General features: G+C 36.3%; 1 protein-coding gene across 2 annotated transcripts in view; it reads left to right on the top strand.

The window, feature by feature from the left end:
• LOC134536865 (complexin) overlaps window positions 1-18,348 on the top strand; it is a 1,123,559-nt gene that overhangs the window by 60,176 nt on the left and 1,045,035 nt on the right. The window contains exon 1 of one of the 2 annotated variants that reach the window (XM_063376913.1): window positions 16,257-16,501. The exons of the other annotated variant lie outside the window; for it this stretch is intronic. The gene's annotated coding sequence lies outside the window, so the exon portion shown is untranslated. Of the gene's footprint in view, window positions 1-16,256; window positions 16,502-18,348 lie in introns of those variants that run through there. 2 annotated transcript variants of the gene reach the window in all.

The following is an 18,348-nucleotide window of genomic DNA, read 5'->3' as shown; positions in this document are numbered from 1 at the left end:
TAATGTTTTCCAACTTGAGAGATAGGATAGTTTTTATTTCGATTAATGGTCTTAATAATTTATAATTAATAATAAATAACCGATCGCCATGGGTAAACAAAAAATAATAGATCATAAACATACAAACAGTAATTGTGTGACATTTCTCTATGTCCATCACACTGTCATATAGCGATACAGCTTGCTTTAACTCGCAGACAATGAAGCTCCATGTGTTTAGCCCGGGAAACGCCGGGTAACTGCAGCTAGTTTTAAATAAAATATTTCCCATTGCAAGAATCACATTTTATTACCCATTGATTTTTTTTGTTTTGTTTTGCAGAGCAGAGTTTTTAGATCCTGCAAGAATGTGTCATTTGCGGTCGCGAACAAAAGCACCCATTGTGTGGCACGCGGATGCGAGGACAAGGCTCGCTGGTCCACGCTAGGGAGGCTGCGCCGGCCCGCCCCTGAAATGTCAGCGAGTCCGCGGCTCTGGGCTGTGGAGCGGGTGGCCCATGCAGGCAGGGGATCGATGCCGAGTATCGGACAGTCCGCTCAAGGCGGGAGGGAAGCGCACCCATTCACCCTCTCCCCCGCCCTCTTCCATTTCCCCCAGCCCCCCCGCCCAACCATAGTACACGCTCCCGCTTGAAGGGTTACAAAGAGGGGGGCCCAGGGTCAGTGCGTACTGCGCGTTCGAAAAACATTCATCTGAAAAACACGAGACGCAGCAGACATCAAAAAACATCCTGATGCGCGAAAACAACGGTGCAAAAGGTTATAATATTTTTTTTACTACCACGGTCCTTTATTTTTGCTTTTATAAAACATCTCTAGCGCGTCAACGTCAACTGTGACGTCATCATCCAATATGGTGGAAAACACAACTCCGGAATGTTCGAGAACACAATGACGTCATCCAAAATGGCGGATCCAATATGGCCGTCGGGGTCAAGGTCAAGGTCACATCCTGATAGAGGCTTAACTGAGGCTTGAGTTAAGGATGCTTAAGCCTCTAACAGGACATTTCTAGCCGCTGGGATTTTTAAGGACTAAAACGGGAAATTTTCCCACGAAACGGGAATTTTTTTCTTAAAACGGGAATTTTTGAGTCATTTTAAATCATTTTTGAGGAATTTTGAGGAATCTTTGCCGCCGTGACGTCACAAATCCAAGATATGTGGCTCGGCTCTCGGCTCCACATCCTGCATCCTGATCTAGGACCGGCTATCCTATACTACTCTTGTGAGTCATCACGACTGGGTGGCCTGTGATTCGACACTTCAATGTGTGAGGGTCTCTAATTGGCCCTCAGTCCTCCAGATTAACAGTGGACCAATGGCAGAAGCAGCACTAAGGTATAATTATTTGAATTTTAACATAGCACGCAATGAACCCGCGAATTTTTCAGGTCTATAATAATAAAACGAGAAATTATCTAATTATGCAGTTTGTTTTACATTTGAGTACACTTTAATTCATATGAAAAACGAAAAGAAAACTGACTGAAAATTACCCAATGATCTAAAATATCTCAATCATAATATTTTTTTTTAAATGTTTATCGGTGTCGTTAGCGCGATTCTGTTCGGTACACTGTTAAATATTTTCACATTAAATTTAAGAAGAACGCTGGTTATAAATAATCCAGGGATCTTCTTAAATTTACGTACACTGTGTTAACTTACTTTGAACATAATTTTTAACTAACATTCTTGATACATTAACAAAACATTCAATAACTGATAAGGTAAGCAAGAACACTCTTCTTTTGTCCACCTTTGTTTATAACGAAACACACAACTTGGAAGTCGAAATACGACGTCGTTTCTTCAACGAAGATACACTTCGTTTTATTTTAGTCAAATTCTTCGTTGAAAAGCGCGTAAATTTACTGTAATTTCTAACAGTGTACCTAGTAGCGACAAGCACCACTGAGAATACTCGCCCGCGAGTTACACTGCACTCACACACACACACACACACAGAGAGAGAGAGAGAGAGAGAGAGAGAGAGAGAGAGAGAGAGAGAGAGTCGCCGATGCAACGTTGTCTTCACACCAGCTCCTTCTCGAACTTGGACGACTTAGCTCACTCACTCCGAACGCATTTTCTCTCACGTTTCACTGAATTATAATAAAAAAACTTTACCCACGTTGTTGTAATTTTTTAAACAAATAGGTATTTTCCGCACCAGGGCTTTTCCCAAAAGTTTTTCACCTAGGGCATTCCAGATAATCTGAACTTTTTTTTAGGTCGACTTTTGACAGTCATTACTAGCAACAGCTGCAGGAAATGCAATCAAAACATGGAGTGTAATACAGCTGTTCTAACCGACAGCAGATAAGGCCAGGTATTTTTAGTATTCAAACCACTTCTTGACTGAAATAAAGAGAAAAAAAAACAGCCAGAATTTAAAAAAAAGGTTCAATTGAGCTGGAATGAACTGTAAGTTGTCCTGTCGACAGTTCAGGATAGTCTTGTAAGACAGACGATGTTTAGGGAAGTTCAGACTATAGTACCAAATGTAACTGGATCCAGTTGTAAGGAGTTTTTTTTGTCTCTGCCTGGTTTGTAGTAACACGATCACGTTAGCTTCTTTCTATTGGGCGGGGAAGCATTGTAGTTTTAGCGTGGCGTTGAAACAGGCAGCTAAGCATTCCGATGTTGCTCTGTGCTGAGCTGAGGTGTAGCGGTCAGCGTACTCTGACTTCTTGACTCCAGGGTCACGGGTTTGAGTCCCCATCTCGAAAATATGCGTGTCAAAAATTTGGTAATTTTTAAGCTGACTCCAATCCCGGATACAGGGCGGAGACGCTGAATTTACTGTAAGTTAAATTTAAAAAAAAATTGTACCTTAATAGACTGAAGTGGCAAAAGAATAAATATGCGAAATTCACCGTATTTCTGCCCGCAAGTACTTAAATGCCAGTTTAATCTGCAAGGCCTCATGGCGATTATTAAGTTTCTCTAAGTTTGTCGGGCCTAAGCCACGACTCTAAGACTAAGCCGCTAGAGCATAAACACACCGAAAATCCAGCTTGCAGGAGTTATGCACCTCGGCTCTTTAAAGCCGGTTCACACTAGTCGTGTAAGCTCGGGCGAGTTGGCACAGCCTAATAGGTACTCGGCCTAATGGACCCGCCGTGTTTGACAATAGCCCGTTAATACACAGTTCATGAAAAAGCACGTAGTGTTATTACTTATATAGAAAATGTCCCGTGAAAATCGCGTTGTTTTTTTAAGAAGTGCGTGAAAAGGGTGTTCGATTCGTTGATAAAGGAAATTAATAAAGTAGTAAAATAAGAAATAAAAGAGGGAAAAACGAGTTTGTATGAGTGTTAAAAATCAAATTAATAGTTTTTTTTATTAACGATGGACTGGCGAGATTTCACGGACATTCTCTGCCGCGATAAAACTCAACAAACTCTTTTAAACTGGGATTAAACATTTTTTAAAAATATATCGTGAGTTTCGTCTACTGTGCAGCTAATCTCGCGACCACAAGTCGCCAAACTTGTTCACGCTCTGTGGGTGAAAAGGCGAGTCAAAGGAATCCCGAACAAGCGGGTGGTGGGGAAAGGAACTCTACTCGTCCTTGTGTAGACATTAGCCGAGTAGACGACCTGGTAGCCTACTAACTCGCCTTTCTACTCGCCCTCAAACTTGACTAATGTGAGCCAGCTTTTAGTTTGTTTTGGCAGTTGAGGTCGCGATTAGAACTGTAGTCATTTCAAAATGATATTTTACTCAGGATTAAACTATAACCTTTGGATATTTAGCTACTTATTTACTGCTTATTATTCGTTGACGTATGTAGAGTCCTACCTCAAATAAAAGATAGAACATCGCCGATATTTTTTATTACCACAGTTATTGTTTAAATAATTTTTAAAATGAGTATATATACCTATATATTTTTTACTATAAAATTAATTGTGTAGTAAGTGATATATTGGATATCCTGAATTAAAACATCATACGAAAATGTTAAATTTAGAATTCCTGGATATTTTTTATCCTATTACGTATTATTTGTTATCGAATTAATTTTAATGACGTTTGGAAGAAATGTTGCTCATATACTGAAATAAATCAAATGGTACCTAGCTGCCCTTAAAAAATTAAAGTTCATTTAGGGAACAAAAGAGAAGCTAAATTAAGTAGCCTACTATCTATGTTTAAATTTACAGAAAACATTTCGTTTGCATTATTATTCAAGTTAATTTCAGTAATAAACTATACAAATATAATGTATTTTATTATTTCTTAGCACTATACGTTAATGATACTACGTGTACGAGATATTTTCATAACGATTCTGGTAAAATAGGGAAAGTTTGACTTTGTTAAGAATATTCATAAAGTTAAGTCCAATGAAACGTAAATATAAAGGGCGGATTAATTAAAATAAAAAGTAAATATTTTTACATTTAGTTTCAAAATTTCCTCCCTAATGGAGTGAAAGAAAGGCTAAGTGTGATTTTATCCACAATACAATAAATTATGTTCAATCTAATAAACTAAAATGGGAAAAGATATTGACACATGTAATTTAATTTTAAATTAATTAAGCTTATATACTACCCCAAAATAGTTTTGTTATAAATGAAAAAAAAAGTAACCAACATTTTACTGCACAACTCTTTTGGTTAAGAATGTTTCTAATTGATCGCATACATGTATTACCATGGCAAAATGTTAACATTTAACTAGATTTGCAGGAGTGAATTTGCTGATATTAAGCTTTTTATATATCTTACATTTTTATAGTCTCAATTAACATTGATTGGAAAATTTCATGCCTTTGTCACTAGGTATTTCTTAGCTAATAGGGATGATACCACGTATTTATGGATTTTCTAATACCCGTAAATTTTCACGTCATGTCATTAGCAACCCATTGACAAGGGCGAGGTTATCATGCGACATTTACTGTCGGCTAATCGCAGTTGAGACTTTATTGGTCAATGTGGGTGTGGTGGCTATAATTTTAGTGGAGGTTCAGATGAATAAGGATAATGTTTAATGTTTAATATTATATATATATAATATTATAACATCGTGTTTAATATTAGCACAATATTTTCTTACCTTATCAATTCACTGAAACAGTAACTTAAAATATTTTCATGACTTAATTGCATTAAAGATTTCACAAACAAACTTCGAGAAATTTTAATATTGGTTTAAATTGTATGTAAATGGCGTAAATTTTAATTTTGGTGTATATTCCTAAACGATAAATTAATCTCCGAAACATAAAATGGATGTAAAAAAAAGTTGTGTTAGAAGTAACTTAAACCTTTTCTTTCCAATAGCTAATTTTCTGACTTGTGGTTGAACTGAATTTCCAGAGCCGGAAAATCGCATAAAAATTCTCAATTGCGTTTTGTGCGTGACCTTGTGCGTAGGGTCGAGTAATTGAGTAATCTCACTATGGTCTCTTTTAAATGCAATAATCTTTTAAAAACAATCTCTCTAAATGTTTTTCTTCTTTGTCTCATATTTCGACAGCATGTAATTTTTTAGCATTAAAGCTATTGTTTGCATGAAAAGCTTTTCTGTGATGAACGATGTTTCTTATTTTATAAAAAGTAGAATAAAACTGCCTGAAAGAACAATTGTATGTGTCTTGAAGTAATTTATGGACTAAAATTCTTCTCCTCTACCCCTCCCCCCAAAGGGTGTATTCATTTTAACAAAAAAAAAATCCTTACAATTTCTTTCTGAAAGCGTTTCCCACTTTGCCGCTTGCAATTCCCGTAATGGCCCTGTAACTTTATATAAAATAGTTTAAACATTTTATAAGAGGACTTGTCACGTGACACCGCTAATTTCCCCGCTGACGAAGACGACTGGGGCATAAAGTAGAAAATAGTGTTGGAAAATGGAGCCCGTCCGTCTCTGCCCTGAAAACCCCAGTTCGCGCACGCTAATTCAAACTGGCGTCGCTCGCGCCAGGCGTCCGACAAGGAAGAGCACTTAACTGCAGGCTGTTGGTCCCGTATCGGGACGCCTCTCGTACCCCAAATCACACCCCCTCCCCCTTCCCTTTTCCCCTTGCTCTCTCTCTCTCTCTCTCTCTCTCCCTCCGGACCCTTGCATCATTCATTTCCGTTCGGGCCCCGTGTCCAGCCTGGACCCTTCATCGCCCAGGGGCGCCTCTGACCATAAGCTGAAGTGCCGCCAATTACGACTGGATCCAATATAGGGTGAGGGTGGAGCGACACTAGCGCTCTCTAGCAGACGAGCCTGACACTAAAGAGAGTGGAGCTCTCTGTCGACTATTTTTTGAAATTAAACGGAACACCAAATGGTAGTAGCACCTGAAATTAAAGATGACTTCCTCTACTAGCAATGGTTAGAAATAAAGATGGCGCCCTCCCTACCTTACCGCTATACTCTTAAAGACATACTTAGTTAGCATGTAGCTGTGCTTGTTGCGTAAAAGGGGGTTAAGTTGCAAATAGTTAATACATAGTGATGTTGAATTATTTACTTTTAAAATTGATAAGGGAGATTAGAGACATTATTTTGAAACAATTAACGAGTTTCCAAAGTTCTAAAGCAGTTAATAAAGCTAAAAAAAACTGACTTCAAGAAACCTGATAATTTTCAATCGCGATTTTCTCAAAACTATGATATTGGACTTAACCCCTTTTACGCAACAAGCACAGATATTACTTATTTATTTCTTGTTCTTCCAACTGATTTATTAATCTAGTAACTAATGTTTATGCATTAAGGCGCCCATATAGTCAGGGTCATGTGTGTATTAGTGAGGCGTGATGATAAGCGCGACGTTCGCCCGTGTTTCTAGTGTGGTGTCGCCTCTAAGCTCAAGGCTCTGAACTGGCGCGCAGTCTTCTCGTCGTGCATAGGAACCACTATGAGATTTTATCGGTGATCGTAACATTAAATGGTGGAGAAATGAAGATAAAGGTGTTAAAGAATTCCTTTAATTGCTTTAAAGAATTGTTTTATGCCGAAAAATTACTCTGAAAACTCGCCCTTTAGGTATTTTAACACTTTTAAAAAATCCAGCTTAAAAACTGAATCCGGAAACAAAACTACTTACCGGCCCTCGTAGATTTAAAAAATGCTTTTCGTAAACAGACCCCACTCGGATATCATGAGTAGAGACCTGTAAAATTCGCGGATTCATTTCGCGATAAGATAGATTCCAAATACTTTTGACATTATTTTGCTTCAGTGATTGGGCCACATTTTATCTGAAGGACTCTGGGCCAATGAAAAATCTTTAACAGAAGAATTAGCGAATCACGATCATTCCAGTCAACAAGTGTTACGAGTCGGTAACCAATCAGCAGATGTAATTTGCACGAGTGCATAGAGGATCATGGAGTCTATCCTTTAGGGATTTGAAATCGCGAATTTAACAGGTCTCTAATCATGAGTAGTTTTCAATCGCGTTGTTTCACCTGAAGCTCTTCACATCATATGTGCGCCCAGGTAGGCTTAGCCCCTCAAAACCTCAACAAGCTGTTATCCTTTTCGGGTAGATCCCAAGCTATTTCAATCAGGATTTATGTACGAAATAAAATTCATTGGCGACACTAGCGACATCAACCCACCAGCTTTGGAACTAAGATGGGCCCCACCAGCGAGCCGAAACATGATGGCAGCACACTGCACACTGTGAAACGGCGAGCCACTGCAAAATACGCCTGCGAAGAAGTGGAGAGGTGTGGGTGCTCTGACTAGATACAGTTTTGTAGGATGCTTATGAGCAGATTATCTTGTAGCTTTATAGAAAATAATCATATTATAGATTATGTATGTTTACTTAAAGACTACTCTGGATATAATCCTTTTTATAAGGTTTGCAAGAGTAGTTTATTTATATTTATTGCACACATGATTATATTTTTAACACACATATATATATATATATTATATAATATAATACAGTTTATATTATATAATAATTCATATCCTTTTAGCTTGCTTATACAGGTTTCCAGGGCGTTATTCTGTCATAATTCTTATTCTTATTTTCAAAGAGAGATCTGGTGTATATTTTTAATTCTCTTATTCTTAATTAATTCTTTTCAGTTCATTTATCTAATTTGATATAATATTCCGGCTGTTCGATTACACTATACACAAGAAGAACAGCCAAAGAAACTTGTGTAGGAGATTCAAAGAGTTATTTTATTTTTCTGTAGTAAGTTATTCCGTATCGGAAAGCAGATCTTCCATCAGAGATTGTTCGTGCATCCAACTATCGAAACGCTCCAGTCTCTTGGATACTTCAAAGGTGTAATTTCTCCATATGTCATAAGTCTTCTTATCTCTCACAATTTGATTAATATCCTTAATATCAACATCCTCCATAGCCATCTTCCTTGTGTACTTGTTTCGTATGTCTTCTATTTTAACGCAATCATTTAGAACATGCTCTACTGTGTCTTCTTCCATGCACACAGGGCACATAGGGCTTTCCACTAAGTTAAAAGAGTTTAATTTGTGTTTAAAATTCCCGTGACCTGTTAGGAATTGTGAAGTGTAGTGGTCAGTACTTATCCATGAAAATTTCATCCGTTCTTCTATTGAAGGGAATATATTGTGTGTATGCCTTCCCTTGTCAGAGTTTCGCCACCTTTCTTGCCAGATTTCAATATTTTCTATGTGAATTCTGCGATATTTTGAAGCAGTGTATTCCTTGTTCATCTTTAATATCACAACTTTTGCTCTTTCTTGTATTAGTAGGTCTATAGGTAAGGCTCCAGCGATAACCTGCAGTGCTTCTAAAGACGTAGTTCTGTAGCTTTTTGTTACAGCAATTAGAGCTGTTCGTTGGGATGAGTTTAACCTTCTTCTTACATGTGAATTGCGTAGTAGTTCATACCAGACTGAGCAAGCATAGGTAAGTATGCCCAGGTATACTCCATTGTACAGTGTTGTCATAGTATTAGTGCTCAATCCTACATTTGTAGGTTTATGACTCCTTATTTTTTGCATTAACAGTAGGGCCTTTTGTGATGCTTCTTGTATGTGTTCTTGGTATCCTGTTCCCGTTGTGATTTGTACCCCTAGATACTTAACTTTTTGTTTTATCTTCACTATTCGTTCTTGAAATCTTATTAAAGGTGGTCTGTCTTTATGTAATTTTCCCTTTAGTAATACGCCTTCAGTTTTTTCAGATGATATAAGAAGTCGGACACTGCTTGCCCAGGTGTTGATAGAGCGTAGAATAATTTCTGCTGTCTGCTCTAATTCGTAGCGTGAAGTAGCGGGTATAATGAGCAAGCCATCATCTGCATAGCCATATATAATGTTATTTACTGGTAACTCAATTTTCAGAAGCTCATCAAATATTATATTCCATAGTAGCGGACCAAGGACTGAACCCTGAGGACAGCCCATGGAGAGCTTCTTTTCCACAACTATGTGGCCCAATCGACATTCACACTTTCTATCTTGCAGAAAGCCCCTTATGGCGGCATACAGGTTCTTAGGTGTGTTAAGATTCTTTAAGCGCCATAATACTTGAGGCCACCAAGCGTGGTCAAATGCTCCTGCTATATCTATCGTCACTCCAAGCACATATTTTTCTTGTAGGTTTTTAATATATTGATTTACATCGTATAGCGCTTTTTCTGTACTATACCCTCTTCTGAAGCCATACTGCTGTTTATCTATTCCCTGTATTACTTCCAAATAAGCTGTTAGTCTTGCATTAATGAGCCGCTCATAAATTTTTCCCATGTTAGGCAGCATAGTTAAAGGCCGGTATGACTTAGTTAATTTCGGGTCCTTAGCATTTCCCTTGTATATGATTTTGAGAACTCCTTCCTTCCATATTTTTGGAAATGTTCCTGAAGATAAGCATAAATTATACAGATGTAACAGTACTTCCTTGATTCGAGGGTAAGCTCGCCAAATTAACTCAGTTGTTATATTATCTTTACCTGGTGCTTTTCGTGGTTTTAACTCTTTAATGATCTTGTCAATAGGAGATAATCCGAAATCGGCAATTTGGATTAGAAATGAAACTCTAACTACGATGTTACTCTCCGGCATTTCTAATGAACATCATGTTTGCATGATCATGCAGATGAGGATGATGAAAATATACGTTATCTCATCCTATTTTCAATTCTCAGATCCTATTGAAGTACATATTGATAAGCTTAATTCAATATTGGATACAATTGGACATGAAAATATAATAATTGGTGCAGACACAAATGCAAAATCTTCTTTTTGGAATTCACCAGTGAATGACGAAAAAGGTGAGATCATGAACGATTTTATCATGGAAAGAGATCTATATGTTATTAATGATGATCCATTAACAGGAACATATCTATCACCAGCAACTAATACTGAGACTTTCATTGATGTGACATTGACTGATAACAACATGAAAGAAAGAGTCAATGAATGGAAGATTCATCTGGACAGTTCAAGTGACCACAGATTGATGACTTATGAAATCCAATTGCAAAGAACTGAGATGCCTCCCATAATAATAAGTCCACGGTACATACATAAGAACGCGGATTGGAAGAAGTTTGATGAATTAATAACAAGCAAAATAAATGAATTATCACATGAAGAAGATGTATATAACTCCGCAGAAGCACTCGCCATGAGATTAACAATTATATTACAGAATATCTGTGAGAAATGCTTTAGGAAACAAACGAAAATTATTCCTGGAAATCCCTGGTGGGATGTTGAATTAGAAGAAACTAGAAGAGATCTGGAAAGACTAAGAAGAATCATGAAGAGAGCGGCAAATGGATTTTATAAACTTTTAATTTTACAACAGTACAGAATAAGGAGAAAGAAATATAAGAAAGATATTTTATTAAAGAAGAAGGTATACTGGGAAAAACTTGTCCTTAACAAGGGGAATATGGACCCTTGGGGATATGTGTACAAGGTGATGGCTGGCAAAGTACGAAGTTCTTTTGAAATCCCTGGGATGATGATGGCAAATAGACAAATTACTGACATTACAGAAAATTTGGAAACTATTCTACATGATTTACTACCTAATGACAACCCAGATGAAGATACGAATATTCAAAAGATGAAGAGAGAAGCGATGAAAGAACTGCCTGATACAGAAGACACAGTTTCTTTCACCATCCAAGAGATGCTTATGAGCAGATTATCTTGTAGCTTTATAGAAAATAATCATATTATAGATTATGTATGTTTACTTAAAGACTACTCTGGATATAATCCTTTTTATAAGGTTTGCAAGAGTAGTTTATTTATATTTATTGCACACATGATGCTTATGAGCAGTGCAAAGGTGCCTGGGATGACTGGTTCCGTAAGTGTCGCTTCTAGAATGATCCAGAACGCCTTCCCTCTCGGCAAGGCGTTCCGCCGAAAACTCGTCGGAGCCTGCTAGCTCGCTGCGAATCGCTCTTCCTCGGCGTGAAACAATCTAAATAATCTGAAACGAAACAATTGTAAATAAAATACAACCTAATAAAACTTTATGAATTGAAACCTAATGTATAACAATGAATGAATTGGCACATAATTGTGTATTTTAATTTATGTTTCATTCAAAGCATTATTTTTTTTTAAAAACCTCGAAAAGATAATCTAATATTCAAAGCTTTGACTTTCTTTTGATGTATCATGCTTATTAATGTGCGCTGCTAATACTGGAAAGCTATGCAGGGAAAGTTTTACAAATAACTTTAACTATCGTAGGTACTGGGACAACACCAAGGCATAAATAAATGCCCCGGGTAAAAAATCGGAACCAAGTGTTGCTGCGAACACTATTTTTTTTTAGCGATACATTTGTTTTTCATGTAAATGTACAAATTTACGAATATCTATAATTTTACATTTATATTTTTTTTTAAAAAATTGGTTGTCTGTAAAGTCGGTTTACGGACGATAGTTTAACGTGACAACGTCATAACAAAACATTTAAAATTGAATCATTTTTATTTTAATAATAAAAGAATAAATACTTGAAATTATACTAGTAATCAGAGTTTTAAAATGCAAGAATAATTTACCTTTATTGCCGAAATTGTTGTTGTAATAAGCAATGAAAACCACATTAACTTTTCACTTCACTTTATAAACAGTCGAGTGGAAGAGAGATAGATGCGGCGCAAGCGTACAATGAGCGTAACGGGACACAGCGTAACGGAACAATCTGCGTAACGGGACATTTTTTCGTGCGTGCAGCCGGCGTTCATCGATTTATTAGACGTTGTCACGTCAAAAAAAAAAGAATACCGTGCAGGGTTGTGGTCTCTCGCTGTGGCAATTCTTAACCGCTCCCCCCCTCCCCCCCAGACCTGCCACGCCTACACATCTCTGCTTCTGTTTCTGTCCACGGGGGGCTGACAGCATCGCCCGGTCGCACATTCCGAGCATTCCTCTTCTTCCCTCGCAGCTCCTCTGTGATTCGAGCGGAGACTCGCTTCCGGCACGAAGGCACAGGAGCACACCGACCGGCGAGTGTCGTTCCGTTACTTCCTACGAGCACGTACACGCGTATAACTATGAACAACTGCACCGTATATATATATATATTTTTTTTGTGAATGGAACACAATTATTCATGTAAAATTATAGATATTTGTAAATTTTACATTTACACGAAAACATACTGTATCACTACAAAATAGTGTTCGCAGTAATACTCGGTTCGGATTATTAATTATTACCCGTGCATTCATGCCTTCGTGTTGTCCCAGAACCTCCAATAGTTAACGTTATTTGTGAACCATTTCATGAATATCTTTTCTGTATTCACGGCGCATATTAAAAAGCTTAATGTAACAAACTAAAGACCATTTATTGAATGTTCTATTATATTTTCCATGGTTTAAAAAAATACGCTTAAATGAAACATCAGTTAAAATATAAAATTATGCGCCAATTTTCGTAAAGAGAAAGTATTTCATACAAACAAAAATATTCATAGCCACGTGTTATACAAAGTTACAATATCATGCTTGTAGCTTTGAATATATATATTCAAAGCTTGTAGTATTAAAAACTATGTTACAAGCTGGTGTTGAAGTAAAATAACATGAGCTGTACATTAATGCCTCTGTCAAGGTTACGGACGACTGCATTTGTGTACTGTGTGTGTTACTACTTCTTGGCCTTTGGGTGGGACCATGATGAGGAAGGATGTTGTTTCAGAGATCAAGGAAAATACACTCCTCGCTTGCCATCATATACATGTATCCTGGTCCGCACACAGAGACCAATTCGTCACAGAATTAAATCTGCTGTTAGTATAATAATAACAAAATTTTGACTGGCTGTAAAATGTAAATGTTAGTACCATGCATTACGCATAGTAGCTAAGACTTAAAAGTCTAAATTAAAACAGTTTATAAACACCGGGTATAACATTTTGGTTAAGTATATATACATAGTACTAAAATAAATAATTATATACTGGTGAACACAAATATTTCATTAATCTAAGAAGTGTTTAAATTTATGCATGTATTTGTTTGTGATTCTGCATAACACAAGCGACATACATTTTTAAAGTTTGTATTTTCTCTTTTCAGGTCGGTGTACTGCAAATAATATAAAGTAGCAAGTCGGGTGGTAAGCAAAAGTTTTAAATACTTGTTGGTTTGATTATGTGGGCCACATACCTATAGTAATGCATTTACAATTAGCATAATTGATAAGTTATTGTTTTGTTTGGAATTTCAAAATTTGTTTGCATTGAGTAGTAAAGATAACTGTGAAAATTAAAATAAAGATATTTTCCTTCATTAAGGTAAGCACCTTGTATGAGGGTTAAATTTTTTAATAGGAATTTGCCGTATTGTTATTGCTTGCGAAAATAAAAATAAAGGTGTTTCTTGTATAACTCTATGTGCATTTATTTGACTGTCGATGTGAGACAAAGATACAAAAAAAAAAAGAAGAAAGCAGAAGTCAGTTTAATTTAGAAAATATTATTTTTTTGGTTGTTCTGATTACCAAAGTCTAATGCAGTCTAATATAGGAGCTTGTTTTAAGATCTCGTGTACATGTATGCTGTTCCTATTTGTTCGGTCGTTGCAACCTTTTCGGGACGTGTTTTTCCTCCTTTTTTTTTAAACTGAATTAAAAGGACTTAGTTTTCTGCGCTGTTAAAAGGGTCTGCAGACTACCAGGACAACGGTCGTGTATACACATGCGGCAACTTCCTTCCCTTCTCCTAGGCGCGACCCGCCCGCTTAGTGAAGCTGGCGGCGGCTTGCGAACTAACAGCGCTAGTAGTCGAAACACCCACGTTTAACATTGTTTTAAATGGGAGTTTCGTGTGTTATTTAAAATTATTCGTAATTGTGTCACGTTTTTAAAACGTCGTTTACAGATTATAATTTTCAATTTCTTTAGGAGCTTTGTGCTTGTGTCCAGTAGGAACCCAAACAAAACTCATTCCTGTCATAAGAAAGCGTGTATTAGGTTTCAAGTGCGTATTTTAATCCGTAAGATTTGTGTATTTTTACATCATAATCCTCAAGCAAGTTTATATTCACTGTAGTTTTTTTTAAATTATAAATTAAACATAAATATTCATGTAATCTTACAGATATTTTTAAAATTTGTACATTTACATGAAAACAACTACATCATTACAAAATATTGTTCCCAGTAATAGTGGGTTTGCATTCTTACCCGAGAATTTATGCTTTGTGTTGTCCCAGTACCTTCAATAGTTAAAATTATTTGTAAACCGTTCTCTGAATAACGTCGCAGTATTAACTGCGCATATTAATGAAGATAATAAAACAACATAAAGACCAATATTGAATATTCGATCATATTTTCCATGGTTTAAAAATTATGCTTGAGTGAAACATTAACTAAAATATAATATTTTGAGCCAATTTTCGTAAGAAATACCCAGTGTTATATCTAAAAACATTTTTTCAGATACGCGGAAATAAATAGAGCCCCGTGTTGTACAAATATACAATATTTCTTGTAGTATTACAAAACAATTTTTTGGCAACTGGTATCCAAAAGAATCTTTTATGAAGTACAGAAAATATATAATCTTTTGTGTAGCCGTGAACAGGATCAAACAACGGACAAGAAAGTACGGCGTCGTACATATTCGTAACTCAATGAACTCCGAATTGGTATAAATATGGGTAGCAGTCTACTGCAATCTTGAAAAACCTGTGTGGATGACCATTCAACGTCATTCCGACTTTCCTTTACTTTTTTTTAAATAGGGTAAAATAATTAATTTTCATTTATTTTAACGGAAAGGTGTGTACAAGTCATTTCAGATCTTCATATCCTTCGTTAATATTCGTAACGGAAGTAATATGAAATGTCTCATATTGTACTTTACAATGATCACAGCTGGATGCATTTTGGATGGTTATTATCAACAGTGAAAACTGAAACGCATAAATACAAATACATTTATAGTTAGAAAAAGACATAAGGCTACGCATATTAGCATCAACTGTAACCATTAATTATTTTTACAGATAAACATGGGTTAAGTGCATGTCTGTTTTTTTAAGCTGATTCACGGCTATTTTAAAATTCTAAGTATTAACAAAATATGTTACCACACGCAATAAAAACAGCTATGATATAAAAAAATTAGACTTGTTTTGGTTAACCAAATTTAGAAATATTCTTTACGTAATAATATAGTTGATCATACACTTGGCAGTTAATCGTAGGTTCGTCTATACTGGTTTATTAATTTCCGAATAAAACTATTATAATATGCAATATATCATGATTTCAGCGTAATTTTGCCATGCCCGCACTTCGATGTGGTTTTCATGCATTAATCTAAATGAAAGTGAATTTTAATTGATATGCTTTGTTTCTAAGTAGGTCTCAGTAATATTTTTTTGGCTCTAGTAATCTGAGTATTTAAATAGCATCTGTATATTGTTGTTTTAAAACGTTTTGACATTACATTCAGAATAATATTGTCGCACCGAAAATTTTCTCTCTTAGTTGTTTCATTTCGCTTACATTCCTGTCTAGCGCATGTTGTGCCGTCTCTGGGAATTCCAGGTTGTGCTGAGCAGAGTTACCATGTGTGTTGTGGCCGGAAATTTCGAGAACGGGTGGCGTGACGGCGTAGTGGTTGCCTTTTGTCAGCTGCCTGCCCGGTCAGCGTCGCCCTGTTCGTGTAACACGGTCCACTGCTGGCCTGGTTTCCGCTCAGCTGAGTTTGTTTTCTGCGCACCGCGCACCGCGCAGGCTGACTTGGGGCCGGTAGCCGGTACGTGTCGCGACCTGCCGGCCGAATGTCGAACTGCGTCGGTCGTTTGGCGAATCGGGGAGCCCCCTCCTTCGCGAGGCTGTGGCAGCGCCGGGAATTTGAATTTGTGTTCTCAGAATCTTGTGGTAGTTTCGTGAATTTTACAACCGTGTAAGTTCTGTGACTTTTTATTTAAGCGTCGCGAGTGGGGAGGGGATTTTTGGCCTGTTTTCCCACCCCAACTGAGTGTAGCTGGTAGAAGACGATGTACGTGCGCCTGTAGCGAGAGGACGTTAAGGTGAGTAAGAGAACATGGCGGCTAAGTTACACCAAACTGTTGCGACTATGGTTTTCTATGCAGCGTAACAGTTTTATTTCAAACAAACATGTGAGTTTACATGTCTATTTAATTGAGTACCTAGGTATATGTCTGATTGTCTGAAACTAAGGGAGTCCTAAAAATCGCTCCTATAAAAAATAATTTTATCTATTTGTTTAACTATTCATTTTTTCTACTATTTTATTTATACTTGAGTCAGTATTTATTTATGTACGAATTTATCTATTGTAAATCAAGTCACTGTTACCCGCTACTGTTATCAATTTCGAATAAGCTATCTCATATCCTGAGTTTTCTGCCGAGCGCGAAGAGAAAAGAACACAACATAAGTAGTTTCCTACGTTCTAAATAGATCGCACCAGCTGTACGGTTGAGCGCTGGAGCGGTTCGGTTTTGAAGTAAGAACAAGGGGGGAAACTTTTCCTAGAATTTCGTGTCGCCCAGCGGGGTGTCGTGTCATGTTTACGTCGGTTCGGATAGAGGTGGATGGAAGGGTGTAGATTGCAGACCTCGAAGGGCAGTTAGCTTTCCGCTCCGATTAAATATATTTTTTTAAATAATCAAGGAAAATGCACATTCGTTGCATAATAATACAAAACACTGCCCTTTTTTACTTGGTTGTACAAAGTATCATTACATTTCATTTTCTGTCAACAGAACATACATATAGTTATGCTATAGGTCCTATCATTATTACATTTATTACTTTTTAATCAAAATATACACGAGAACATAGGCTCAACTTGTAAGTAGGGACAAGATTGCATAGAGAATTGCGATAAAACCGAAATAACACCAAAAATGATGTAAAAACACAGCATAACACCGAAATACAAGTTAATCCACCAAATAGCGCTGAAATGCAAGTAATATCATGGAATTAAGTATTACTTTACCAAACCTTAATTCAAATTATTAAAAAAAGTTATCTTTTAATGTTTGAAATTCAAGTAATGTCGTTTTGTACCAAATTGCATAAATCAAGAAATTTAATTTAATTTTTTTTACTGTGCATCTCTTAGTGAATTTCTTTGAAAACACAAATGCTCATTAATTTATTTTTATTATTCTGAATTATCGGTTTTAGACCACTTTATTACAAATTATTTTATTGTAAAAATACAACATATAAATTTTACCACTGTTTTGATGGAGTAAGTATTGCAAAATAGCTTTTACAAATACTATAAAAACAACAACACCGAAATCCTCTGTTTTAAAAACAAAATTGGACTGAAAATAAAACCATAAAATCTTGTCTCTACTTATGAGGATCCCAACAAAACAAATCTTAAATGAGATACAACAAAATTATACCCGGTTTACATAGCATTTACCTAAATACAAACACCAATATGATACTAATTTGACCAAAACAGTTTTGGAGATAAAAATAATATTATTAAAATGACTCTATAAACTGAACATGTTTACCTAGGCCATGTCCAAATTCAAGTATGCAGTTTTGTTCTTGCGATCTTCCATACTTCACTTGCCCTTGAAGATTCTGGATTCTTCACGTGGTACTAGCCTGATGAAAACAATGTAAAATTTTTATTTATAAGCACATATTTTTATTGAGAAAAATGCTGAGCTGATATTAGCCATTATGAACACTTCATTGCTGTCACGCAAATTTATGGCAGATTACTTTATTATTATTCCTTTGTTTTGTATTTACGATCGGTAGGCTATGTGTGTGCATGTATTTGTTGAAACTACTTTATAAACATGTTAAAAATTAACCTTGTTATTACGTTATTAATACCAGTAAAATAAAAATGATTATGAATTTTCTAGTTTTT

Source organism: Bacillus rossius, chromosome 11 (assembly GCF_032445375.1).
Source record: "Bacillus rossius redtenbacheri isolate Brsri chromosome 11, Brsri_v3, whole genome shotgun sequence".
Lineage (NCBI taxonomy): Eukaryota > Metazoa > Arthropoda > Insecta > Phasmatodea > Bacillidae > Bacillus > Bacillus rossius.
This window is presented reverse-complemented; position numbering and strand designations above follow the sequence as displayed.